Source organism: Pleurodeles waltl, chromosome 11 (genome assembly GCF_031143425.1).
Source record: "Pleurodeles waltl isolate 20211129_DDA chromosome 11, aPleWal1.hap1.20221129, whole genome shotgun sequence".
Lineage (NCBI taxonomy): Eukaryota > Metazoa > Chordata > Amphibia > Caudata > Salamandridae > Pleurodeles > Pleurodeles waltl.
The window spans coordinates 480,607,228-480,634,496 of record NC_090450.1 but is presented as its reverse complement, the minus strand read 5'-3'; positions in this window follow the sequence as shown (position 1 = coordinate 480,634,496).

Here is a 27,269-nt window from a genome sequence, read left to right as displayed (position 1 = left end):
GGGGGAGTGGGTAGGTGGATGTTCCACTTGGGGAGCAGTACCGCTCCCCCCGCAGGTCACAGCCAGGATGAAACCATTACATCAATGGCACAGCAGCACTGTGCAACTGGATGTAACCGTTACGTCCAAGGCACCGAAAGGACACAAAAAATTATTAATTGGATCAACAAAAACATAAAATAGCAGAGTGAGATTTGATATGCTCCCTTGCCAGCTCCAGAATACTCTCAGACCGCTAGAGAGCATGCGCAAGACTTGCATTCACTTTCATTGTTTCCGGCTGCAACAGCGGCCAAAACAGTCCTGCTCATGAATTAGATTTTTTACTCAAGATACATCAACATCTAATTAAAAAGAGGTTTTTGAGTGAATTGTCTTCTCTATTGGCCCCGAGACTCCAACTTCCTGTTCCTGTCCAGCAGGCTACTCCCAGTGCTTTGTCCATCTCCTGGTAACTTTTCACTTTGATTTTGAGGTGGAAGGATCACTTTCATTTTCTCCTGGATATACCTCTGGATTTAAGGACTTTTTTTGTGAAATCATACAAGTAAGCTGAAAAAACTATTTAATAAGGGTGTTTGTGCATTGGGCATGCACCAGTATTTCTTTGAACTTTAATTTGATTTTATAAATATAGAGTGGATGGTTGGCTAGAGTTTAAATGTGGGCCTAGTTGTTTGCATTTCATTGATTTTTCATCTTTTGTAATGGAAAATTGTTGTACAGCTCAGTATCTTTTCGACATGTGTGTAACATTTGAAATATTATTTTACTATGTGGCCTAGATTTCCAAAGGGTCATCTATCCAGTAGGCCCAGTATGAATAGTCATCAGTGCATGAAATAAATGTTTCAGTGCTATATATTTTTAAACTTCATTTAGGGCATAGATGGCATTGGATTAGTTTCAAAATGTTGGCTATCGTTTGCATTACATTTTGTTTATATTGTGAGGTAGTATTTGAATGCATAGGAGGATCTGTAATGTTGTCACATTTTTATAGTTCAGTTTTTTCATGTTTTGCATTCCTGAATTAATGTTAGTGTTTTCTTCAAAGCTACCACCATGTCTCCTCATGGCCAGTGTGTGTGTGTATGTGTGTTTGTGTGCGTGTGTGTGTGTTTTTCATTGTTCACCATTTGTCTTTGTTCTCCATGCTGTGTGAAAAATACACACGAAAGTACGGGGTTCTCTAAAAGAGGACGTCGCGGATATTGGCGTAGCCCTGGGTTGTATGTATTCCTATTTGGAAGGGTAAAGTCAGTGGAATGTCAGTTGGAAATTGCCGAGTGCATATTCCGAGAGGAACAACGGGGGGTGGGAAAAAAAGGGGATTTCCTTTTACGGACTAGGTGGTCTCACACACTATATAGTGTCATGCTTTATCATTTGACCACCTAGACCCACCCAGGTAGGACAGTGCCACCTGGGCGGACTCAACCTCACTGTTAAAGGAACAGGAGGGAGTGCGTAAATAAACTTATTTCTGGAAAGATCGGGATCCAGCTAATCTACTGAAAGAAACTAAAAACACCTAAGCAGACACCTATGAAGAGCAACAAATTTAATGGTGGTGTCTGACTGGTGTAGTTAAAAAGGGGGGTTGGGACACCTCTGTGAGGACAAGGACTCACAGGGTCACCTAACTAATTACTAGCCAACATGTTTCTGCCCTCAGGAGTGAGCCAATGAAGGTCTCGGGGCATTCGTCAGGGCCTAGGATCCCTACGTCTCACGTTGGAGGAAAATACTCTATGGGGAAATCAAAGAGTGAAAAAATGGAAAATGAATGATCTACCTTACCCAAGGAGTTACCTTGAGGCGGCCTATGGGGGAAAAAACCAATAATTAGCACACTAGTGGCACACAGCACTGCAAAACCAACCAATTACACACGTGTCAAGGGGATGCATTCATGCACGAAACACATATGTTCAAAAAGGTAAAATACATGCGTGGAGTGACTGAGTGGGTATATCTACACAAGTGGACAGTCCTATCACTGCAGGGAATTATAGTTCTTACCCTTTTCTTAGAGGCTGTTAGCCTCTGGTATCCAGGAGGGGGAGTGTCCCCTTATAGTCACACACTAAGGGAAAGAGATGAACATACAGACGAAGTGAGGAGAGGAACAGAAGTAGGCAGAATAGATACAGAGGGAGCATTAGGGGGGGAGCAAGTTCCCACTATTGCTGGTAGAAAAATACTGGTTAAGAGAAACCGAAGTGGCTATAGTCAATAAACATGAAAAGTAAGATTAAAAGCAATAAGGGCTTATCTGTGCTGCCTGTGATCCGGTATGCCACTCACTACATCAAAGGGGACGCTCGCCGTGCGCCTATTTCGTCCTCTCCTTGGACCGCTTGAGACAAGTGGCTGAGGGAGAACGGTCTATTTATGGCTGTAAGATATTCCAGGTGCGCCCTGTTAGCGCGTTAATTGGAGTTCAATTGAAGTTAATCACCGCCGCGGGCCTCGTTGCGTTGCTAGCCTCGATATGATTGCCGTAATGGCGGGCGCACCGGCAAAGCCGGGGCGCCGGCATGAATGTGATCGAGTGCTGGGGCGGGCCTCTTAACGTTGATGGCCTCGATGTGCTTAACCGCACCCGCGGGCGCCCCAGCTGAGCCGGGGCGCCGGCATGAATGCGAGCGAGTGCAAGGGTGGAGCCCGAGCCGGAAGATTCCGGCCCGAGCGCCACCAGCGGAAGCCTCGCGTTTCCAGTTGCCGCTGGGAAATGTAGTTCCCAGCGGTCCCGTGGCCCAAAGGGCCAAGAAAGAAAAAAAGAAAAAAGAAGAGGGAAAGGATGAAGAAAAGGAAGGAGGGGGGGGGGGGGGAAAGGAAAAAAAAAGGGGGGGGACGGAAGAAAGGGAGGAGGGAGAAGAGGGAACAAAACGGACAGGGGGGGGGAAAGGTAGTGAGGGGGATAGAAACAAAGTAGGGGGTAAGAGAACAGAGTGGTCCCGGGGCAAAGTCCCGTAAAGGATCAGGGTAGGGGGTGGGGACAGTACAAAGGGGAGGGGGGGGAAAGAAAAAGATAGAGCAGAAGCGGACGGAAGAGAGGACTCATAAATTAGTAAGAGAAATCATTTATTGAGTGTGAACCAGGGGATCTCATCATTAAGACCATTGGTGTCCGTGTGTAATCTCCAGACCCAACCTTGTTCGGTCTGGAGCAATCTCTGTGTCATATTGGAGGACGATGGAGGTAGTTGCTCAATTACCGTCCAGTTTAAGTCATCTGCCGAATGTTTTTCCAGAAGGAAGTGGTTAGTCAATTTAGTAGCCTCTCGTTTACAACGGATAGTACTCCTATGTTCGCAGATTCTTGTGGCGACCTTTCTAGATGTCATTCCCACGTATTTAAGGTTACAGGGGCATCTAATCAAATATATCACGTTTTTGCTGTTACAGTTGGTTAGGGATCTTTGAGCCCATGGAGTCTTAAGGTCTAGGTCTATTGTGGTTGATTTTTTAGGGAAACAGCCGACACTGCAGTTACCACATGGGTAGTGTCCTCTTGGTGGTGGGAGGCCCCATAGTGTGGTTTGTGTCGTTAGGGAATTGTTTTTTTCTTTGGGTCTTGTGTGGACAACCATGTCCCGTATGTTTGTGGCTCTTTTAAACGCATGTAGTGGCTGCTGAAAAGGTAAACCCCCAGATATAAGGATTTTCCACTCATCTTTGATGATTTTCTGAATCTTATTGGATAGTGGGTTAAAGGTAGTCACACACACAATTTGTTCTGTGTCAGACGTCCTAGTGCGTGGTTGTAGTAGTTGATCCCTATTATTATTCCCCGCTCTTTTGTATGCTCTCTTCACCAGATGTGTGGGATAATCCTTGGTTTGCAGCTTACTAACCAATTTCTCAGCGTGTTTGCGGTAGTCTGTGAGGGTGGAACAATTCCGTCGCAGACGTAAAAATTGACCAACAGGGAGATTCTCCCTCAGGGACCTTGGGTGGAAGCTTTGGAATTGGAGCAGGTTATTTCGATCTGTGGGTTTATAATAGACCTCTGTGGCTAGAGCCCCATTGCTTTCATAGATTGATAGATCAAGAAATGCTAGTTGATTTTCACCTATGGTCATGGTGAAGTTCAGGAAAGGGTTAGCTGTATTTAACCAATTTACAAAATTCATCGCCTCATCTCTAGTTCCTGTCCAGACCAATAGAATGTCATCAATATATCGTTTCCAGAGTTTTATCTGCTGGAAAAACGGGTTGTCATCGTGGTTGACTACCTGTCTCTCAAAGTGATCAACATAGAGACATGCCAAGCTAGGTGCGAAAGTGCTACCCATAGATGTGCCCTGTATTTGCAGGAAAAAGTTATCCTCAAACTTGAAATAGTTCCTTGTGAGAGCCAAATGTGCCAAGTCAAGTATGAAGTCAGGGGGTGTCCGTGACTCTCCTCTATTGGCTTCCAAAAGGTCGCTAATGACCTGCAGAGTGGCCTCCTGGGGAATGTTGGTGTACAGGGATTCTACATCCAGGGTGATCAACAGTTCTCTAGTTGTGTCAAAAGCCACAGAGTCTAATAAGACTAACACATCCGTCGTGTCTTTTAGGTACGTAGGAATTCTTCTGACCAATGGCTGAAGGAAGAAATCCACAAATTGAGACAGGGGTTCTAGAACCGATCCGATCCCGGATACAATAGGTCTCCCTGGTGGGGGAATTTTCCCTTTATGCATTTTTGAGAGAATATAAAAATAGGGAATCCTAGGGTTTGCCTGTATCAGGAAGTCTGCCTCATGTCGAGTAATCCAGTCGTTCTCCATGCCTTTCATCACGAAAAAGGAAATTTCGTCTTGAATATCAGGTGTGGGGTCTCGAGATAAGCGTTTATAATGGTGGGTATTACCCAACAAACGTTCGCACTCATCTCTATACATTTTAAGTGGAGAAATTACCGTTGCTCCCCCTTTGTCTGCTGGTTTAATGATTATCATGGGGTCAGATGTTAGGCCTTTCAGAGCTGAAAGCTCGGCCGTACTCATATTGTGGTATGTTTTTGTGGTGGTCCCAGTAAGTGCGTTGACCTTTAGGGATACTGATTTCTCAAAAGCCAGGACCTCGGGGGGCATCTGTCCCGTGGTTGGGCAGAAAGTGGACTTGGGGCGTAGGCCAGTGTTTTTTTCTGAAGCCTCGTAATGTTTACCCAAAAAGAAAGTTTTCAAGCGTATTTTTCGGAACAAACCCGCTAGTTCTGTTCGGGTTTTAAATAAGTCAATTTTGGGCGTGGGCACAAAGTTTAAGCCCTTGTTTAGTGCCTTAGTTTCAATTTCACTCAGAACTCGGTTACTCAGATTGATAATATTATCTGTTTGATTATCCGTCAGGCTCGTTATAGTGTTTTGCTTGTCCCTGGGAGGGGTTCCCTTTGTGCAATATTCTCTGGGGTGTCCTCTCTTGGCCTCCAATGTACCTCTTTCCTTTTTCCTTTTCCCCTCCCGTTGCCTCTGTCTAAAAAAGGCTGCGGTGGCTCAGGAAAAGACCATTGTGCAGGGTGTTGGAAAAAGGGCGCCTGGTATTGAGGTGGGAGTCCATATTGGGAAGGCCAACCCCATTGTTGATTATGGTATGGTGGGCAGGGGGGTAACATAGGTGGGTGATTCCACCTTCCCCGGCGTTGCCCACGTCGTCCACGACGTTGCCGCATATTATCTGATGATGAACTATCATTATCTGAACTGGTGTTACCACCAGATGAAGTGTCGGATGTGTTGTTAGTTTTCGCTACATAATCCGATTTGGTGTAAGGGTATATCTTCTCGTGGGAGAACCGATCGAGATCTTTTTGGAATTTAGAAATCTTTCGCTGAGTGAGATATTCCTTATGCTCGTTCATATTTTTGTTTACCTCCTCTAGTTTCTTTTTAAAGGAGAGAATGCTCATTCCTGATTTTAGGTTATTCTCACTCGTTTTTATCTGAATTAGAAGTGCCTCGGATAACCTTGTCGCTGTTTTTATGATCAGGATGAGCCAATCTCTGGTACACTTCCATGCTATCAAAGCCCAATCCTTTCTAAATTCTAGATCTTCAAGGAATATACGTGGGGCATTGGTGACCAACAATCCGTTTGGTGCTGTATTGCTCCGGAGGTATTCAGTCAGAACGGCCCCGTGGAGAATAGTTTTGACATGAGATCGTTTTAGTTCTACTAGTGTGTCCCAGTCGCCCAACTGGGATAGACTCTTGGAGAGGGTAGTATCACCAAGAAGTGAGGGGGCCGACAGAATGGCTGTCAGATCCTCATCACTGAAGGAGAGTCCTTCTGCCATACTGGGGAAGAAAGAACACCAGTATGAGGCAGTAGGGAGAGAGGGGAAAGAAAGGGAAGAAAACAAACAACCTTAGTGTTGGTGTGTGGTCCTGGACAAAGGAGCAATAATTACTCACTAGAGGGGGGACTCTCGCAGCTAGCCGCTGCTCAACTATCATTACACATGGAGAGAGGAAGAGGGAGTAGGGGGGATAAATATGGAGGAACACTTCGTACTTGGCTCCCTATAATTCAAAATACACACGAAAGTACGGGGTTCTCTAAAAGAGGACGTCGCGGATATTGGCGTAGCCCTGGGTTGTATGTATTCCTATTTGGAAGGGTAAAGTCAGTGGAATGTCAGTTGGAAATTGCCGAGTGCATATTCCGAGAGGAACAACGGGGGGTGGGAAAAAAAGGGGATTTCCTTTTACGGACTAGGTGGTCTCACACACTATATAGTGTCATGCTTCATCATTTGACCACCTAGACCCACCCAGGTAGGACAGTGCCACCTGGGCGGACTCAACCTCACTGTTAAAGGAACAGGAGGGAGTGCGTAAATAAACTTATTTCTGGAAAGATCGGGATCCAGCTAATCTACTGAAAGAAACTAAAAACACCTAAGCAGACACCTATGAAGAGCAACAAATTTAATGGTGGTGTCTGACTGGTGTAGTTAAAAAGGGGGGTTGGGACACCTCTGTGAGGACAAGGACTCACAGGGTCACCTAACTAATTACTAGCCAACATGTTTCTGCCCTCAGGAGTGAGCCAATGAAGGTCTCGGGGCATTCGTCAGGGCCTAGGATCCCTACGTCTCACGTTGGAGGAAAATACTCTATGGGGAAATCAAAGAGTGAAAAAATGGAAAATGAATGATCTACCTTACCCAAGGAGTTACCTTGAGGCGGCCTATGGGGGAAAAACCCAATAATTAGCACACTAGTGGCACACAGCACTGCAAAACCAACCAATTACACACGTGTCAAGGGAATGCATTCATGCACGAAACACATATGTTCAAAAAGGTAAAATACATGCGTGGAGTGACTGAGTGGGTATATCTACACAAGTGGACAGTCCTATCACTGCAGGGAATTATAGTTCTTACCCTTTTCTTAGAGGCTGTTAGCCTCTGGTATCCAGGAGGGGGAGTGTCCCCTTATAGTCACACACTAAGGGAAAGAGATGAACATACAGACGAAGTGAGGAGAGGAACAGAAGTAGGCAGAATAGATACAGAGGGAGCATTAGGGGGGGAGCAAGTTCCCACTATTGCTGGTAGAAAAATACTGGTTAAGAGAAACCGAAGTGGCTATAGTCAATAAACATGAAAAGTAAGATTAAAAGCAATAAGGGCTTATCTGTGCTGCCTGTGATCCGGTATGCCACTCACTACATCAAAGGGGACGCTCGCCGTGCGCCTATTTCGTCCTCTCCTTGGACCGCTTGAGACAAGTGGCTGAGGGAGAACGGTCTATTTATGGCTGTAAGATATTCCAGGTGCGCCCTGTTAGCGCGTTAATTGGAGTTCAATTGAAGTTAATCACCGCCGCGGGCCTCGTTGCGTTGCTAGCCTCGATATGATTGCCGTAATGGCGGGCGCACCGGCAAAGCCGGGGCGCCGGCATGAATGTGATCGAGTGCTGGGGCGGGCCTCTTAACGTTGATGGCCTCGATGTGCTTAACCGCACCCGCGGGCGCCCCAGCTGAGCCGGGGCGCCGGCATGAATGCGAGCGAGTGCAAGGGTGGAGCCCGAGCCGGAAGATTCCGGCCCGAGCGCCACCAGCGGGAGCCTCGCGTTTCCAGTTGCCGCTGGGAAATGTAGTTCCCAGCGGTCCCGTGGCCCAAAGGGCCAAGAAAGAAAAAAAGAAAAAAGAAGAGGGAAAGGATGAAGAAAAGGAAGGAGGGGGGGGGGGAAAGGAAAAAAAAAGGGGGGGGACGGAAGAAAGGGAGGAGGGAGAAGAGGGAACAAAACGGACAGGGGGGGGGGAAAGGTAGTGAGGGGGATAGAAACAAAGTAGGGGGTAAGAGAACAGAGTGGTCCCGGGGCAGGCAAAGTCCCGTAAAGGATCAGGGTAGGGGGTGGGGACAGTACAAAGGGGAGGGGGGGGGAAAGAAAAAGATAGAGCAGAAGCGGACGGAAGAGAGGACTCATAAATTAGTAAGAGAAATCATTTATTGAGTGTGAACCAGGGGATCTCATCATTAAGACCATTGGTGTCCGTGTGTAATCTCCAGACCCAACGTTGTTCGGTCTGGAGCAATCTCTGTGTCATATTGGAGGACGATGGAGGTAGTTGCTCAATTACCGTCCAGTTTAAGTCATCTGCCGAATGTTTTTCCAGAAGGAAGTGGTTAGTCAATTTAGTAGCCTCTCGTTTACAACGGATCGTACTCCTATGTTCGCAGATTCTTGTGGCGACCTTTCTAGATGTCATTCCCACGTATTTAAGGTTACAGGGGCATCTAATCAAATATATCACGTTTTTGCTGTTACAGTTGGTTAGGGATCTTTGAGCCCATGGAGTCTTAAGGTCTAGGTCTATTGTGGTTGATTTTTTAGTGAAACAGTAGACACTGCAGTTACCACATGGGTAGTGTCCTCTTGGTGGTGGGAGGCCCCATAGTGTGGTTTGTGTCGTTAGGGAATTGTTTTTTTCTTTGGGTCTTGTGTGGACAACCATGTCCCGTATGTTTGTGGCTCTTTTAAACGCATGTAGCGGCTGCTGAAAAGGTAAACCCCCAGATATAAGGATTTTCCACTCATCTTTGATGATTTTCTGAATCTTATTGGATAGTGGGTTAAAGGTAGTCACACACACAATTTGTTCAGTGTCAGACGTCCTAGTGCGTGGTTGTAGTAGTTGATCCCTATTATTATTCCCCGCTCTTTTGTATGCTCTCTTCACCAGATGTGTGGGATAATCCTTGGTTTGCAGCTTACTAACCAATTTCTCAGCGTGTTTGCGGTAGTCTGTGAGGGTGGAACAATTCCGTCGCAGATGTAAAAATTGACCAACAGGGAGATTCTCCCTCAGGGACCTTGGGTGGAAGCTTTGGAATTGGAGCAGGTTATTTCGATCTGTGGGTTTATAATTGACCTCTGTGTCTAGAGCCCCATTGCTTTCATAGATTGATAGATCAAGAAATGCTAGTTGATTTTCACCTATGGTCATGGTGAAGTTCAGGAAAGGGTTAGCTGTATTTAACCAATTTACAAAATTCATCGCCTCATCTCTAGTTCCTGTCCAGACCAATAGAATGTCATCTATATATCGTTTCCAGAGTTTTATCTGCTGGAAAAACGGGTTGTCATCGTGGTTGACTACCTGTCTCTCAAAGTGATCAACATAGAGACATGCCAAGCTAGGTGCGAAAGTGCTACCCATAGATGTGCCCTGTATTTGCAGGAAAAAGTTATCCTCAAACTTGAAATAGTTCCTTATGAGAGCCAAATGTGCCAAGTCAAGTATGAAGTCAGGGGGTGTCCGTGACTCTCCTCTATTGGCTTCCAAAAGGTCGCTAATGACCTGCAGAGTGGCCTCCTGGGGAATGTTGGTGTACAGGGATTCTACATCCAGGGTGATCAACAGTTCTCTAGTTGTGTCAAAAGCCACAGAGTCTAATAAGACTAACACATCCGTCGTGTCTTTTAGGTACGTAGGAATTCTTCTGACCAATGGCTGAAGGAAGAAATCCACAAATTGAGACAGGGGTGTGCACATGGGCCAGTTTGTGTAGTCTATGGGGGTCATTCTGACCTCGGCGGTAAAAGGCGCTTACCGCCGGTCAGAAGGCCGCCACAACACCGCCGCGGTCGCGGTAAACCGCCATGGTCATTCTGATCCTCAAGAGGCAAACCGCCAAAAACCCGACACCAACAAAAGTCCGCCACACCAACGGCCAGCGTTAAACTGGCGAAGACCAAACCTCCACCGTCACGCCAACAGAAAAACGCCCATGCCATTACGACCCACGAATCCACGCGGCGGTCTTTAAACCGCGGTATTCCATTGGCGGTACACACCGCCGCGCTCAAAATACACATACAGCTCCAAAACACAGCCATATTGGACAATTTGAAATACACACACCTGAGACACATACACACAACACTCCCACACACCCAATTAACTATAAGACACACACCCACATCACCCACAAACCCCTACGACCACAAATCAGAGAAGAAGCCCAGAGAGAGACAGCACAGAATAGAGAACACCATCACACAGAGGCACACTACACCATCACCCACACAACAACCACGCACAAAACATCACACACCACTACACTCACCACACTCATCACTGCAAACACCACCCCACACCTCATCCACACCACCCCATGGCACCCCAAAGACACCCCAGGTTCTCAGACGCAGAACTCAGGGTCATGATGGAGGAAATAGTTCGGGTAGAGCCCCAGCTCTTCGGGACACAGGTGTAGCACACCACCATTGCCAGGAAGATGGAGCTATGGCAAAGAATAGTGGACAGGGTCAACGCTGTGGGACAGCATCCACGAAATCGGGACGACATTAGGAAGCGGTGGAATGACCTACGGGGGAAGGTGCGTTCCATGGTATCCAGGCACAACATCGCGGTGCAGCGGACTGGCGGCGGACCCCCACCTCAACCCCCAGAATTTACAACATGGGAGGAACAGGTCTTGAACATCCTGCCTCCTGAGGGCCTCGCAGGAGTATCTGGAGGAATGGACTCTGGTAAGTCTCATCTTCACTACTTCATCCCCCCCACCCCACCAGCATGCCAACTCATACCTCCACCCTCCCCCCCACCACCATCACACATCCTCATTGCTAATGTCTCACCATCACAACCCACCCATCCCAACACCAAACCCTGCATGCCACCACAAACCATCGACAGCCATCACCTAAGCATGCCCACTGCACATACCCATCTCCCCCACAAACCCCCATCACAACAGCCCCCACAAAGGAATGCCAGCACTGGGGTACACGGGCACCCACCCAATGCATGCTATGGCACACACAGAAGCAATAACCATACTCTTATACCCCTGCAGGACCCGAACGCCACCACACCGCCCAGGAGGGTCCAGAAATGTCCATCCCACCCCCAGAAGAGGCCCCCAGTGATGACAGCAGCTCTGTCTCCCTGGACCCAGATGACCAGCCCGGCCCATCGGGGACCTCGGGACAGTCGGTTCCCCTCAGACTGCCACAGGCTACAGCAGACCTACCCCCCTCTGGGAACACCAGCACAGCACCCACCCAGCGGGCCCATGCCTTTGTCTCCAGGACAAGTCAATCAGCGGTGTGTCCACCACTACAGGGCACCCAGGTTAACCCACCACCCCAACAACAACAGGGACCTGGGGGCAGTGGTAGTGGGCACACGGTCCAGGGGACAGAGGCCCAGGGAAACAGGGGAACTGGGAGGGCTGCTGTGCGACAGGGGGGGGACAGGCCCAGGGAACCCACTCTCCACGAGGCCCTCTCCTCCATCATGGGAGCATACCACCACTCCCAGGAGACGATGGCGATGGTCCTGGCCAGGTTCCAGGAGATCCAGGTACTGCAGGAGGAACAGTTTATGGGGTTCAGGGAAGAACTGAGAAACATTAGTTCCGCAATGGGCACCATTGTTGTGGCTCTCAACCAGATTGTCACCACATTGCGGGACCATGTGGCACCACAAAGGGCCCCTGTCACTAGCATGGACCAGGAACAGGCTACCACCTCTGCCGGCGCTAGTGGACAGGAGGCCCCGACACAGCAACAACCGGCCACCAGAACCCCACCTCCTGCAGAAGAAGAACCACCCCGCAAGCGGGGCCTGAGATCTAGGAAGAAGACAGAGTAGGATGCCAAGACCCCCGCCAGGAAAGGATACCCCCTGATGTCATCCCACTGTCCCACATTGTCACCCTGTCCAACCTTAAACTGCCCCTGCTCCACCTTCCACAGGCATATGGACAATGCACCTGTGAGACTGAGAATCTGGACTCTGCCATGGACATTCCTCCACCATCACCGATTTTTAACCATGTCCCAAAATTGAGCACTTTAATAAACACACTTATTGCACACAAATAATCTGGAGTCTGCCTATTTTTTTGAAAATATGTATTAGACATAAACGTGCCAAAATGACCAGTTACATTGTGATGACAACATGCCACTGTCACACAGCTGTAGTCCATGGGCAAACAAAGCAGAGGTCACGCAGTGTGGCCCACATCTCAGAAATTGGAAGGGAAAGTCACAACACTGTTAGCATACACTGGGTGAAAAGGACAGACAGTAGAGAGGCAGGAGACTGTAAGTAAATGTAAAATGCCGGTGTTGATTCTTACCTGTGTGTTATTGAAAATACTGCTGTATCACTGTGTCCCTGTTGTCTGTGTCGTCCTCTTCGTCTTCCTCCTCTTCACTCTCCGCAGGCTCCACAGCTGCTACAACACCACCATCTGGACCATCCTCCTGCAGAAAAGGCACCTGGTGTTGCAATGCCAGGTTGTGAAGCATACAGCAGGCCACGATGATCTGGCACACCTTCTTTGGTGAGTACATTAGGGATCCACCTGTCATATGCAGGCACCTAAACCTGGCCTTCAGGAGGCCGAAGGTTCTTTCTATAATCCTCCTAGTTCGCCCATGGGCCTCATTGTAGCGTTCCCCTGCCCTTGTCCTGGGATTCCTCACTGGGGTCAGTAACCACAACAGGTTGGGGTAACCTGAGTCACCAATTAGCCACACACGGTGTCTCTGTAGTTGTTCCATCACATAAGGGTTGCTTCTATTTCGCATGATGTACGCGTCATGCACTGACCCAGGGAACTTGGCATTTACATGGGAGATGTACTGGTCAGCCAAACAGACCACCTGGACATTCATGGAATGATAACTTTTTCTGTTCCTGTACACCTGTTCACTTTCACTGGGGGGTACCAAAGCCACATGTGTCCCATCAATGGCACCAATGATGTTGGGAATATGTCCAAGGGCATAGAAATCACCCTTCACTGTAGGCAAATCCCCCACCTCAGGGAAAACGATGTATCTCTGCATTTGTTTGAGCAGGGCAGACAACACTCTGGACAACACCTTGGAAAATATAGGCTGAGACATCCCTGATGAAATGGCCACTGTTGTTTGAAATGACCCACTTGCTAAGAAATGGAGTACTGACAGCACCTGCACTAGAGGGGGGATCCCTGTGGGTTGGCGGATGGGTGACATCAGGTCTGCCTCCAGCTGGGCACACAGTTCATGTATAGTGGCTCGGTCAAGCCTGTATGTCAGAAGGACATGTCGTTCCTCCATTGTCGACAGGTCTACCAGCGGTCTGTACACGGGAACATTCCTCCATCTCCTCGTAAGTCCCAGCGGACGGTGCCTAGGAAGGACAACAGCGAGCACAGAGTCAATCAACCCACAGGTAAGTTCCCTCAGCTTGCACAGTACACGATTCGCTATGCATTGAATGGCTTGTATGAGTGTCGATGCAAGGCCTAGGCATGTGTGACGCAGTAGAAATTAAGCCATGTGGGCCCTTGAAATGGCGGCTGCCTGACCTGTGAAGTGCGACAATGGGATGTGAGGTCAATGCGCTGGCGTGGCACACCGTTGCGGTAGGCGGTCGAAGACCGCGGCGCAAAGCCGCATTGGTTAACATTGAACCCTATGCGTTTCAGGAGCCAATGACGAAGTGCGCCGGCGGTCGTGGGACGCACCGCCATGGTACGCACCGCCGCGGACTTAACCGCCATTTTCTATCTGCTTAATCACTCGAGAACTGATCATCCACAGGAGAGGACCTATACTGCAAGTGCTGCTGTGACCTCGGTCTGGAAGATACAATGGCTGCTGCGACTGGGGAAAGGGCCCCTGCCTTCACTTCTGAAGAATTGGAGAAACTCGTGGATGGGGTCCTCCCCCAGTATGCGCTACTCTACAGTCCTCCAGACCAACAGGTAAGTACACTGGGAGCATGCTTTGGGGGCAATGCCTGTGTTGAGTTGGGTGGATGAAAGATGGTGGGGAGGGGAGCGATTGAGGCATGCATCAAACGACGGATGAGAGCATGTGCCACATGGCAAGGGTGGGGATGGGGGGCCACTCACATCGAGCATGCAGAAAATTATAATCATGTTATTTCTCCCCCTGTACATGTCACATAGGTCAGCGCCCATCAGAAAATCGACATTTGGCGTGCCATCGCCAAGGACGTTCGGACCCTGGGGGTCCACAACAGACAGGGCACCCACTGCTGCAAGAGGTGGGAGGACATCCGCCGTGGGAGCAGGAAGACCGCGTAGGCTCTGCTGGGGATGGCCTCCCAACGTAGGAGGGGTGCCACTCGTCAATTGACCCCCCTGATGTCTCGGATCCTGGCGGTGGCCTACCCAGATTTGGATGGGTGCGTGAGGACATCACAGCAGACACAAGGGGGTGAGTACCAGCACATTCTGCTATCTTAGCGCGCAGTGGAGGTGTCTGGGTGGGGGAGGAGGGCTGTGGGTATCCCTAGGCCAGGGCGATTTCTGTAGGCTAGGCCCCTCCGTAAGGCATGGCCCTGTGCCCCCGCCCCCCACCTCTGTAGGGTGCCAAGTACAGCTATCCATGGCCCTGTGTCACCTATGTGTGCAGTTGTTGTCCATAGGCTTGTAGGCCAAGTCCCAATGATTGAGTAGTGTACCCCAAGTGCGCGGCGTAGTGCAGGGGGCTTCTGTGTCTGTCCTCTCCGCCAACTGTGTTGCCAATGGATGCACTCAACATGTCTTCATTTCCCCCCCCCCTTTTTTGCTGCTCTTCCTGTTCATGTGTGCATTAGCATCATCAGGCGGAGGAGAAGTGGCATCGGAGCACGAGGGAGCTGCATCTCACATGGCCCTGGAGGGCCATGCAACCAACTCGGAGTTCACCAGTGAGACGGTGGGCGAGGGGAGCTCCACAACGGGGACACGTGGAGACATCAGCGACACAGACACATCCTCGGAAGGGAGCTCCCTTGTGGTGGCGGCAACATCCGTGCCCACCGCAACAACAGGTACAGCCGCCACCCAGCGCACCAGCTCCGCCCTCCCAGCAGCCCCTCTGCGATCGCCCCGTGCCCGCTCGCAAACGAAGGCGGGCATCTCCTTCGCCCCAGGCACCTCAGGCCCTGCCCCAGTTACCCCTGCTGCCCTCAGTGAGGAGGTCATTGACCTCCTCAGGACGCTCATTGTTGGGCATCTACCCTTTTGAATGCCATCAAGGGGGTAGAAAGGGAGGTGCACCGGAGCAATGCATACCTGGAGGGCATTCATTCGGGTCAGGCTGCCCATCAGCGATCGTTCAACACTCTGGCCTCAGCACTGACGGCAGCCATTGTCCCTGTCTCCTGCCTCCCTCCTCCAACTTCCTTCACCCAGTCCCACTCCCCTGTTCCTCTGCCTATCCCAGACACAGCTACAGACCAGCCTGCACACACCTCAACACCCAAGGGCAGCTCATCCAGACATAAGCACCACACATCACACAAGCATTCACACAAGCAACAGCCACATGCAGACATACCAACAGCCACTGCCTCCTCTGTGTCCCCCTCCTCCTCGTCTCCCTCCTCCCTCCCTGTGACGTCTCCACTCACACTTGCATGCACAACATCATCAGCCACTACGTCCATCACCAGCACACCCACCAGAACACTCTGCACACGTGCAGTCACCACCCCCACTGCCATTTACACGTCCCCTGTGTCCTCTCCCAGTGTGTCTGTCACCCCCTCTTCCAAACCACACAAACGCAGGCAGCCACCCACCCAACAGCCACCCACCTCACGACAGCCTCCTTCACAAGCACCTGCACCCAAAGACACCACACTTGACTCTCCTACAACCACATCCTCTTCCTCCACTCCCATACCCACTGCACCTACCATTCCCACTGCTCCTAAAAAGTTTTTCCTGTCCAAAATGAACCTCTTTCCATCACTTGACCCACCCCCTCCATCTCGTAAGAGTCTAATCAGCACCTCAGCCACCACAACCCCAGGACCTACAAGGTCCATAGTACAGGGATATTGGAGTCCACCACCTTCAAGGGCAGCAACATCGGCCAGCAGTAAAGGGATAGCCAGCCCACCCCCTGGGAAGAAAACCAAGAAAGGCAAGGCCCGGCGCGAGAGGCCAGAGACGGCAGCCTCCAAAGGCACTACCCTGGCACTGTCAGGAAGTGGGGTGCCACCTGGCACATCAACAAAGGGAGGCAAGGGCCACAGAGAATCACGGAAGATGGCAAGGGCAGCACGGCTGACAAGTCCGGCAGCAGGCGAGCTGCCCAGGAGGGCCCCACCAGCCCCATTCCAGGTGTGAAGGAGGACACCCACGGGCCCGGGACTCCAGCACAAGAGGGCCCCGGAAGTGAGAAGTCGGATGGCGAGTGAACTCCATATATTGGCCGGATATGGTGCCCTGGAGACACATGTCAAGAACCGCTGAACAGGGCCCTTCAAGACAAGCACCGCTGAACAGTCCACCGCCGTCTCAAGAACCGCTGAACAGGGCCCTTCAGGACAAGCACCGCTGAACAGGGCACCGCCGTCTCAAGAACCGCTGAACAGTGCCCTTCAAGACAAGCACCGCTGAACAGGGCACCGCCGTCTCAAGAACCGCTGAACAGGGCCCTTCAAGACAAGCACCGCTGAACAGGGCACCGCTGTCTCAAGAACCGCTGAACAGTTCCCTTCAAGACAAGCACCGCTGAACAGGGCACTTCAAGACAAGCACCGCTGAGCAGGGCCCTTCAAGACAAGCACCGCTGAACAGGGCACCGCCGTCTCAAGAACCGCTGAACAGGGCACTTCAAGACAAGCACCACTGAACAGGGCCCTTCAAGACAAGCACCGCTGAACAGGGCACCGCCGTCTCAAGAACCGCTGAACGGCCCTTCAAGACAAGCACCGCTCCGCTGGGCCCTTCATCTCAAGCACCACTCCGCTGGGCCCTTCATCCCAAGCACCGCTCCGCTGGGCCCTTCATCTCAAGCACCGCTCCGCTGGGCCCTTCAAGACAAGCACCGCTCCGCTGGGCCCTTCATCTCAAGCACCGCTCCGCTGGGCACCGCCATCTCAAGCACCGCTCCGCTGGGCACCGCCGTCTCAAGCACCGCTCCGCTGGGCCCTTCATCTCAAGCACCGCTGGCCCATTGGCAGAAGGGGCCGGCCCGGATCTGTGTCGGGCAGGGCTGCACGATGCACTCTGGGCACCATGCCTCCTCCAGTACCAGTGGAGTCTGTAATCCACTTGAGAGACTGTGGCTTTGCACTCCCCAGGATTGCACAGTGGGCAAGCCACCCACTGTAGAGACTTGTGAGACTGTGGCTTTGCACTCCCCAGGATGGCACAGTGGGCAAGCCACCCACTGTAGAGACTTGTGAGACTGTGGCTTTGCACTCCCCAGGATGGCACAGTGGGCAAGCCACCCACTGTAGAGACTTGTGAGACTGTGGCATTCCACTCCCCAGGATGGGACAGTGGGCATGGAGGCCCCTCGTGGATCTGGCGTCGTGGACTCATGTGGCTGAGGTGCCTCCCCTTCCCTTCCCCCTGAGGTGCCTGTAGTTTTTCTATCTGATGCCCCTGCAGTGTTCTCTCCAATGGCTTCGGGTCTCCTGTGTGGGCTTTGCCCATGTGTTGAGGCCCATCGGCCCACGTACAATGACTGAAACCCAATTTGGACAGGACAATTTACATATGTGTATATAGTTATAGATGTTTGAATTTTTTTTTTACGTAGCCTTACAATATATTTGAATTTCATGATCATTTTATTTTGTCTTTGCATTCTTCCGGGGGGTTTGGGGGGTGTCGAGTATGTGTGTGCCCATAATCTTTTCTCCTCCCCCCTCCCCTGTGTCGTAGGTGCAGTACTCACCGTTGTCTTCTGCGCCGGCGTTCGTGCTCCTGGTAGAGGAGCAGGTAGACAATAGCTGGTAGGATGTGTAGTTCTGGTTCCATGCTCTCCAGATTCCTCGTGGAGTGTGTAGAGGTGAGCGTTTTCCCGTTCGTAGTCTGTTTACGCCGTGTTTTTATCGGCGGGGCTCCCGCCCCGGAAAAGGTGGCGGATTGGTGAGTTGTGATAGGGTGGACGGTACATTGTCTCCCGCCTGTCTGTTGGCGGTCACCGCCGCGCTGTTTGTTTGTCCCGCCGTTGTGGTCGGAGTGTTAAAGTGGCGGTCTGTTTTGGCGGTTTCCGCCAGGGTCAGAATTTCATTTTTTGGACCGTCTGCCTGTTGACGGGTTGGCCGCCGCTTTTACACCGACCGCCAGGTTTGGAATGACCCCCTATGTCCCTTAGGGAGGGGCTGAGGGGATGATGAGGAGGAGGATGATGACAAAGAGCCAGTCTTTGCGGAAGCTGGCCCAGAGGATTCCAACATTACTATCCAACCTGCTCCAAGAGATATGGCACAGGCAGCACTGCCAGATCCCATATTTTTAAGGCTCCAGCAGAGACCTGTGACAACCCCTATGTCAGTAGAAGTATGCAATTCAAAGAGGCAATCAATACACTCAGTTCTTCTTCAGGCATTGACGTTGGCCCAGTAAGAAGTACTTCTTCATAGTATGGGACTTTTTTACGATTAACAAATAGGAGGAGAACATTGGGATATGTTCCATTTGCCACCGAGGGTTCATCAAGGTAAACCTGGTTTATATTATGGTTCTAGAGGCCAGACGATCCATATGAAAAAGACATCAGACAATCCGGTGGGTGGAGCACATAAAATAAACTTTCTGAAGGTGAGAGGAGCTGGGAAACATCAGCTGCAACTGGTCAAATCACTGTGGAAGGTGAAGAAAAAAGGGTGACATCCTCACTCAAAGCAGCCAGTCCCCAGCAGGGCACCAGAATCACCTGCCTCAGCAACCTCACAACGGCACAAGAAGACTCATAATCAAATGAAGACACCACGTCATACAGTGACTCCACCGTGACGCACATTGGGTCTACCACCACCCACGTCTCAAAATTCGCCTGTGCCAGTGGCCCCACAAAAGAAGAAAATCCAGGCTACTATTACTGGCATGTGTAAGCAGGAGGGGCCCTATGACTGCTACCAACCACTGGCACATTTGTACAATGGAAAGCTGGCAAAAATGTTAGCGCTGGACCTCCTCCATTTTTCTTTTGTGAAAGGAGCGGTATTCTTAGAGTTTATGGTAGCCATCTGCCCGAAATGGAAGGTTCCAAGTCTGACCTATTTTGCCACAGTTGCTGTTCCAGTGCTGCATCACAATGTCCTGCAATTGGTTAGACATGCATTGCTGCAAACAGTTGTCCAAACTATCTACATGATGACAGACATGTGGACCAGTTGTCGTGCTGCTGATTACATGAACATCACTGCACACTGGATCTCTTTTGCGGGGGTAAAGCAAAAGCTGTCTACAGTTCTAGGCCCTGAAAACATTTTTAAGAGCATTTGGTGGCATGCAACAATAGCCATGTTCTCCATGGAGAAATCACAGACAGCTACAAACATCTTGGATGAATTTAATAGCTGCAAACATCTTGGATGAATTTAATAGCAAGATGTCTGAATGGCTGCGACCCAGAGGTCTCTGAATTGGATTTGTTGCCACGGACAATGGCAGTAACATTGTAAAGGCAATGGCAGGCAGTGGCTATTTCAGGATCCTGTGTTTGGCGCACTACATCAACCTAGTTGTGCAAGACTTTCTCAAAAAAGAGGACATAGTCAGTGTTAGAAATGGGGTCTTTGGTTGGCAGTCAGGTTACCCCCTGTCCAAGCAAGGACCCTCACTCTAGTCAGGGTAAGTCACACACAATCCAAATTATCCTGTGCCCACCCTCTGGTAGCTTGGCACTGAGCAGTCAGGCTTAACTTAAAAGCCAATGTGTAAAGTATTTGTGCACTAAATCATGCAATAACACAGTAGAACACCACAAAAATACACCACACAGTGTTTAGAAAAATATATAATATTTATCTGGTAAGATGCAGGTCAAAACGATAACGATGTAATAAGTATATGTTGAGATATCACTGTAACAATGATATAAAGTGTTGTTAGTCTCTTATGAGCAGCAAATGTCTCTTAAGAGGAGCAAATGTCTCTTGCAAGTACAAATTACGTGGTTTGAGTTCAAAATCTCTGCAAGGAACCGCAGAGGAGATGCGTGGAAAACAGGGAGGTGTGCGTTGATTTCTCAGGCCACACACGGTGACGTGTTGTTTACTTTTCACGCAGGGAAGGCTTTGCGTGGATTACCAGCGTTCGGTCTTGGATCCTCTTCGGGTTGCAGGATTTTCGAACGTCCCGGGGATGATGCATTGAAATCCAGTGCTGGCAGGACTAAGCCACAGGTGGGCATTGCGTGGAAAGTTCTACTGCACGGCAGGCGCTGCATCGATTCCTCTCTGGAAGTCGAGCTGCATCGTTCCGGCTCAGCTGTTCGACGATCCGGTGGGCCGTGCGTTGAATTTCCAGTAGCTACGCTGGCACTGCATTGATCTTCTTGTTGCAAAGTTGGGCTGCATCATTCCAGTTCGGTTAATTTTTCACCGCAATGCAGGCTGTGCGTTGATTTTTGCCGCACAGGGAGTTCTTCTTGCAGTAATTAAGTCTCTTTGGTCCTGAGACTTCAGGGAACAGGAGGCAAGCTCTATCCAAGCCGTTGGAGAGCACTTTTCAGCACAGCAACAGAGCAGCAAGGCAGCAGGACAACAGCAAGACAGTAGTCCTTCTCAGAAAGGAGTCAGGTGAGTCCTATGGACAGCCAGGAAGTTCTTATTGGCAGGTTGCAGGTTCTGGTTCAGGTTCTCTTCTCCAGGAAGTGTCTGATGAATTGGAAGTGTCTAAGTTGGTAGGGTCAGAGACCCTGCTTAAATACCCAAATGTGCCTTTGAAGTGGTGGAGACTTCAAAGAGTGGCTTAGATGCGCAAAAGGTCCTCTTTCAGTTCCATCCTGTCTGCCAGGGTCCCAGTAGGGGGTGTGGCAGCCCTTTATGTGAAAGCAGACTACTGTCATTTGACATGTAAGTGTCAGGCCCTCAACCTTCCCAGCCCAGGAAGACCCATTCAAAATGCAGATGCATGCAAGTGAGGCTGAGTATCCTGTGTTTGGGGTTGTCTGAGTGAATGCACAAGGGAGCTGTCAACTAAACCTAGGCAGGTGTGGATTGGAAGGCACAGAAGGAATAAGTGTAGAGAAATGCTCACTTTCTAAAAGTAGCATTTCTAACATAGTAATATAAAATCCAACTTCACCATTAAGCAGGATTTTGTATCACCATTCAGGCCATACTAAATATGACCTGACTACTCTTTTCATATCAGGATCTACCATTCAAACAGCATATGAGGGTAGCCCTAATGCTATCCTATGAAAGGAGCAGGCCTCAGAGCAATGTAAAAACAAATTTAGGAGTTTTACACTACCAGGACATATAGAACACATATGTTCTTGTCCTGCCTTATACCTACATAGCACCCTGCACAATGAGTTACCCAGGGCCTACCTTAGGGGAGACATATGTAGAAAAAGGGGAGTTTAAGGCTTGGCAAGTATTTTTAAATGCCAAGTTGACGTGGCAGTGAAACTGTATACACAGGCACTGCACAGTCCTAAAGGCAGCAGAAAATTAGGACAGAAAAAAGAGAAGGAGGAAGGCAAAAAGTTTGGGGGTGACCCTGCCGAAAGGCCATTTCCAACAGTAAGCAACATAATGACTACGTGCAGGTTAATCTGCACTTATTTCAGCCATTCTTCTATATCCCGGAAGTAGTTAAGGATTATTCAGCGTAGTAACAGAGTTAAAGCCCTGATAATGAAGGTGCCAACATATTGGAACTCAACCTATTACATGATGTGAGGTCTGTTTGAGCAGTACCAACAGATCAATGACTATGACATTTTAGGAGGAGGGGGTGCAATTGGGAAAGCTATGGCCATGGATAAGGACAAGTGGGGACTAGTCAAACGCTTTCTTTTGAGGTTTTCATGCAAGAAGTTAGCAACGAGGGCAGTACGATGGGCCAAGCTATTCAAATGTTGAATCTGCTACAGGACCAGCTAAAGAAGGTATCTGAAAGGGTTGCACTCAAGTGTGAACACAAACTCAGAAGTGGATGTTTTGGTTGAGAACCTAAGATATCTCTTGACTTGTAATGCAAGGCTGCAAAAAGACATTATCTGACCCAAAGAGTACATTTGTGTCACCCTACTTGATCCATGTTACAAACAAATTCTTTCCACTTCCATTCCTTTTTCTGAAGGGGATGTTTCAAAATACAAGAGGTGGATTGTTGAGCAAGCCAGAGAACTGGAAGAGCAATGGCTTGAACCTAAAATCCCACTCTGTAGTTCTGAGGTGCCGTCTTCAACTTCCAGAGAGGACATTCTTGTCTTACAGTAGCCAACACCAGCAACAAGAACCCTGGCAACAACAGCATCAGAAGAATCAGACCCAACCTCTGCATTGGCTTGGTTTCAGATGACAGGTCTTAAGTCCAGTACAGAGGTGTATGTGAATCAAAACTCGTTGGTGTGTTGGTAGGGGAAGATGCAAGAATGGCCAGAACTCAGCAGGCTTGCAATAAAGTATCTGGCTTGTCCTTTAGCAAGTGTGTCTCGCTAGTTGTTGTTACAGTCATAACATTGAGAAGGACCTATTTTAAAATGTGGAGAGATTAACCATGATCAAAATGAACAAACACTTTATACCACCTGATTACACTTTCCCTGAAATGAAACACCACAGGAGGAGGAAGAGGATGATTGGTCATAATCAAGTGTGTTTGAGGATGAACTCTGCTTCCCAGACTGAGTACGCTAGTTGTATTATAGAACTTTTTGAATTATTTCTCATTAAACTTCTTTCTTTCTTTTTTTATTTGCAAAAAAAATAACTAGTGGAGGATTGTGTTAGATGTCTGCTGCCCCACGATTTAATAATCACATACATGGCCATACTGGAGTTGGACCCCTGTGAGGTGAAGAATCCCCCACATTCCCTTCAAGAAATTCCAGACAATGCCTGACTCCTTCACATACCATTGCCTATCCTTTTCTTATTTTTACATCATCTAGCCGGGCTGTCCCAGAAGATCATTGATCAAAACACTGCCAGTGCCAATGCCAAATTCCAATGTGTTGCTACCACCAATAAGAGATAATATTTTGTATCAACCACGTGCTTGGATTGGAAGAGGTAACAACTAACTATTGCACCAATGAGTGGTGAAATTGATGATGTATGTGGTGGCTGACAGTAAGGGAGGGAGTTCAACAAACTTGTAAACTTAATTTCAATGATTTTTAATGTTTGGGGGCTGATGGGTTGTCATTTTTTCCTGAAAGTGATTGGCCTTTCAAACTTGGCAAAATTTACATTCAGGGCCCACTCCTTTTTCTGGTTCCTCAGAGTCCAGACCAGTCACTTTAGTTAGCAAACACAAATCTAAACAAAATACTCAAATTCTGTTTCTCTATTTGTTCTTTAACAGCAGTACATTACATAGGTCTCCCTTGCTTGGGTTGGGACTGGGATAGAGTTACTCAGAATCAGAAGAAGGAGAAAGAGAACGGAAGGACTTAGGGCAGGACTCCCTCAACAGCTAGAAGGGGAAAGTTTCCAACTTCAAAGAGAAACCATGATGATAGTGAAGACTCTGAGGCCTAGTACTTAGGCCTATTGACTGGAGAGAGGTACCTTGATTTGGGGAATGTTCCTGAGTGTTTGTTTGCTGCATTGCTGGCCCAAACATCAAATTCCTCTTTATGTTCTTGCTCTGCTTCTGAGTCTTCTTGGTGCACTCCTGACTCCTCATGAAGCTTACCTTGCTTCCTTTAGTCCTTCTCCCTTACTCTATACTACAGTTACTTTTTTCAACACGCAGGCCTTCTCCTAGGCTTCTCCTGCATGAACAAAGTTTGGTGAAAGCTCAACACTCCAGATTACCTACTGGACAAATTTGGCTATGCCACCAAGAGTGACAGACATTCCAAGAAGAATCAAGATGCACTGTCCAATTTGCCAATACAGTATAATTTTCCTTTCAACAATCATACTTTTTAGAACTGGATGGGTTAATTTCAATCCTCCATAATCTGTATTTTTCAAACCTAGAAGATATAACATTTAGGGATATACTATCTTGGGTCTCTCTATTGCAAAATAACTGTTTGCAATGCATTTACCTGAAATGTGTTATACTTATCTCTTCATAGTTTCCTTCCACAACAGATTGATGATGGTGTGCTACTCAGCACACAAATGAATATTGCTGTGTCTTCTTTTGTGTAGTGTTTGTCTTTGCGACACCTTTCCCCAAGTCCTCTTTCCGTTCCATTACCCTCTTCCCCCAGGCTATGTGATTTATGGAGGTGTGACTTAATTTTATAACGTATATGGATCACACACTTACTGGGGTGGATGTGGTGAAAGTAACACCAACTCACTGCATGACCTTCTATTACCTGAGCAATAATCCACACAGGCCCCATCAATAACATCGTCATTAAGGCCTTGTGTTGTGTGTTGCGTAAACGCTGAATCTTGACCAACCACTCCTGACTCTGAGCCAACTTCTCTTGACTCAAGAATTTCATTTCCTAAGTTTAGTTTTTAAATACTAGCTCCGCATTGCTCAGGAGATGTTGATATTGCTCGTTTTTATTATCATACCAGGTCTTATGTGCTGTGTGTCATTTACTGTCATTGTGGTAGTCTGGTCTCAGTCTTCCTAAAGTTATGATAGACTATATGACTCACTAACTCTCTATTTTCTTTCAATCTAGTTGACAGTGATGGATAACCCCTTGATTAATCTTGCAGTTGGAGTTCACAGTGGTAGGTTGTCTTCCCTGTTAACTCACTAGACTGCTACTACTACTTCCATCCCATTAAGTTAAGATAAGATGCCACCTTGGGAAAACCGTACAGTAGGAAGTATGAGGTCTCAGCCCTCACTTCATCTACTCATGTAAGAGAAGAACTATAGATTGAAATGAACTTGCTTAGTTAGTAACTTCCATTAAGTAACTTCTACTGAAGAAGACATTGTGCGTATCTAGGTTTTTGTAGGCAAAATAGGCAATGCAACCATTCGCTTGTGATCAATATAGTTACAGAAGGCAGTAGAGCAAGAGTATAAATAAATGACATGCAATTTTTTCAGGAGGTTTAAAAAAACGGCTACATTAAAAGACAACAATTCAAACCAAAACACAAAAATAAACATTGGAGGCATAAATGAAGAAAAATAAATTATCCCCTTTTATTTTGAACAAATAAGAAAACCCACCCTTTCAGCCCATGGTAGGCCCACCCTTCTACCCAAACAAATGGCCCCCATCCCCAAAAGTCCAACTAATCTTCAAAGTGAAAAACCTGGTCCCAACTCCCTTCCTACCCTCTCCACCCACAATAAGTACCTTCCACCAAAACAAAAAAAATAAAAAAGGTCTTAGAAGAAGGAATTGTCATTTTGGGTCTGGAGCTATTCCAGGCTCTGCTCGTTCCTCTCCAATGAGCTCTCCACTTGTCTCTCCAGGTGGTCCAGCTGCTGTAGGATGGGCCGCAGCTATGTCCTCAGTGAGTCAAAGAGGGTGGCAGCAGTAGTAGTCAGGGCCTCTGACTGTTGGCGGCAGCACTGGGGATGTAATGGTCAAGAGGCTGGGATTGCCGTGCTGAAGTGGGGCCCAGTTCGAAGGCAGCACTATCCATATCTTGGTCCTCCAGAGCCACCAGCTGCCAGTATTCTGCCCGGATGATCTCTAGCCTCTGCCGCCACAGACGGGCTGCTATCTCCTGCCTGGTAGCTGGTGCTGGTGAACCAGCAGAAGTAGCTATATGGAGAAAAAAAAGACAAATTATAAACAATGGTTTGTGCAATCACTTATTTAAAAAAGGAGCAGTGGGAGGCACAGTAGCAGTACATTGTAGGTCCCCTAGGGACATTGGAATTTGATGTGATTATGATTAGGAGAGTCACAGGGATAATTTTATTTGTTTACCCACACATGCATGATAAAAAGCACTCCCTTTCTGGTAGAAATGAATTAAGGCAGAACAACACTAGATTAGAAGAACAGTGATTTTATTTTATTTTGAAGGCTATTCTAGTAACTAAACAGACACTTTAAGTGGAAAATTAAAATAAATTATCTGTCATGTATGGGTAAGGCATTATGCAATATGGAGTACACGTGTTGTGCTAAAACAATGGAGGCATTCGAGTCAGCGATTCTGGAATTTTGCTACTGTCTGCAGTTGAGGCAGCTGTCATTGACAATTATCTATGTTTAATTCCAGTGGCCCTGCTCTTCTCCAAATGCCTTTCACTTTCTTTCCTGACTCCTAAGAGGCAGATGACTAATAACCTCTCTCTATGCAGAGACTCCTTGCTCCTTTCCAGCTAAGGTGATCATATGCAAGTTTGGACAGATCAACATTTTGGCCTGTGCCAGACATTTGTAGAGAGAGTTAAAGTGATAGAAAAAGTGAAAAAAGTTTGTCAGAGCTTTTAGAAAGACTTTAAACTTTTTAGAAGGTTAGAAGTACTTTTCAGCACTTAGAAAAGAGTGAAAAGAGGAAATGCAAAACTTTTTGGCAATGTGTATATACACTGAACTTGTTTTGTATATTTTTCTCTTATGAAAAGTACAATGACAAGAGTGGTAAGTAGTCTCAAATCACTTATCCCACTGCTGCACAACCAATGTAGGAGGCTGGACTGGCTTGTAGTGAGTACCAAGGGGTACTTGCACCTTGCACCAGGCCCAGTTATCCCTTATTAGTGTATAGGGTGTCTAGCAGCTTAGGCTGATAGATAATGGTAGCTTAGCAGAGCAGCTTAGGCTGATCTAGGAGACGTGTGAAGCTACTACAGTACCACTTAGTGTCATATGCACAATATCATAAGAAAACACAATACACAGTTATACTAAAAATAAAGGTACTTTATTTTTATGACAATATGCCAAAGT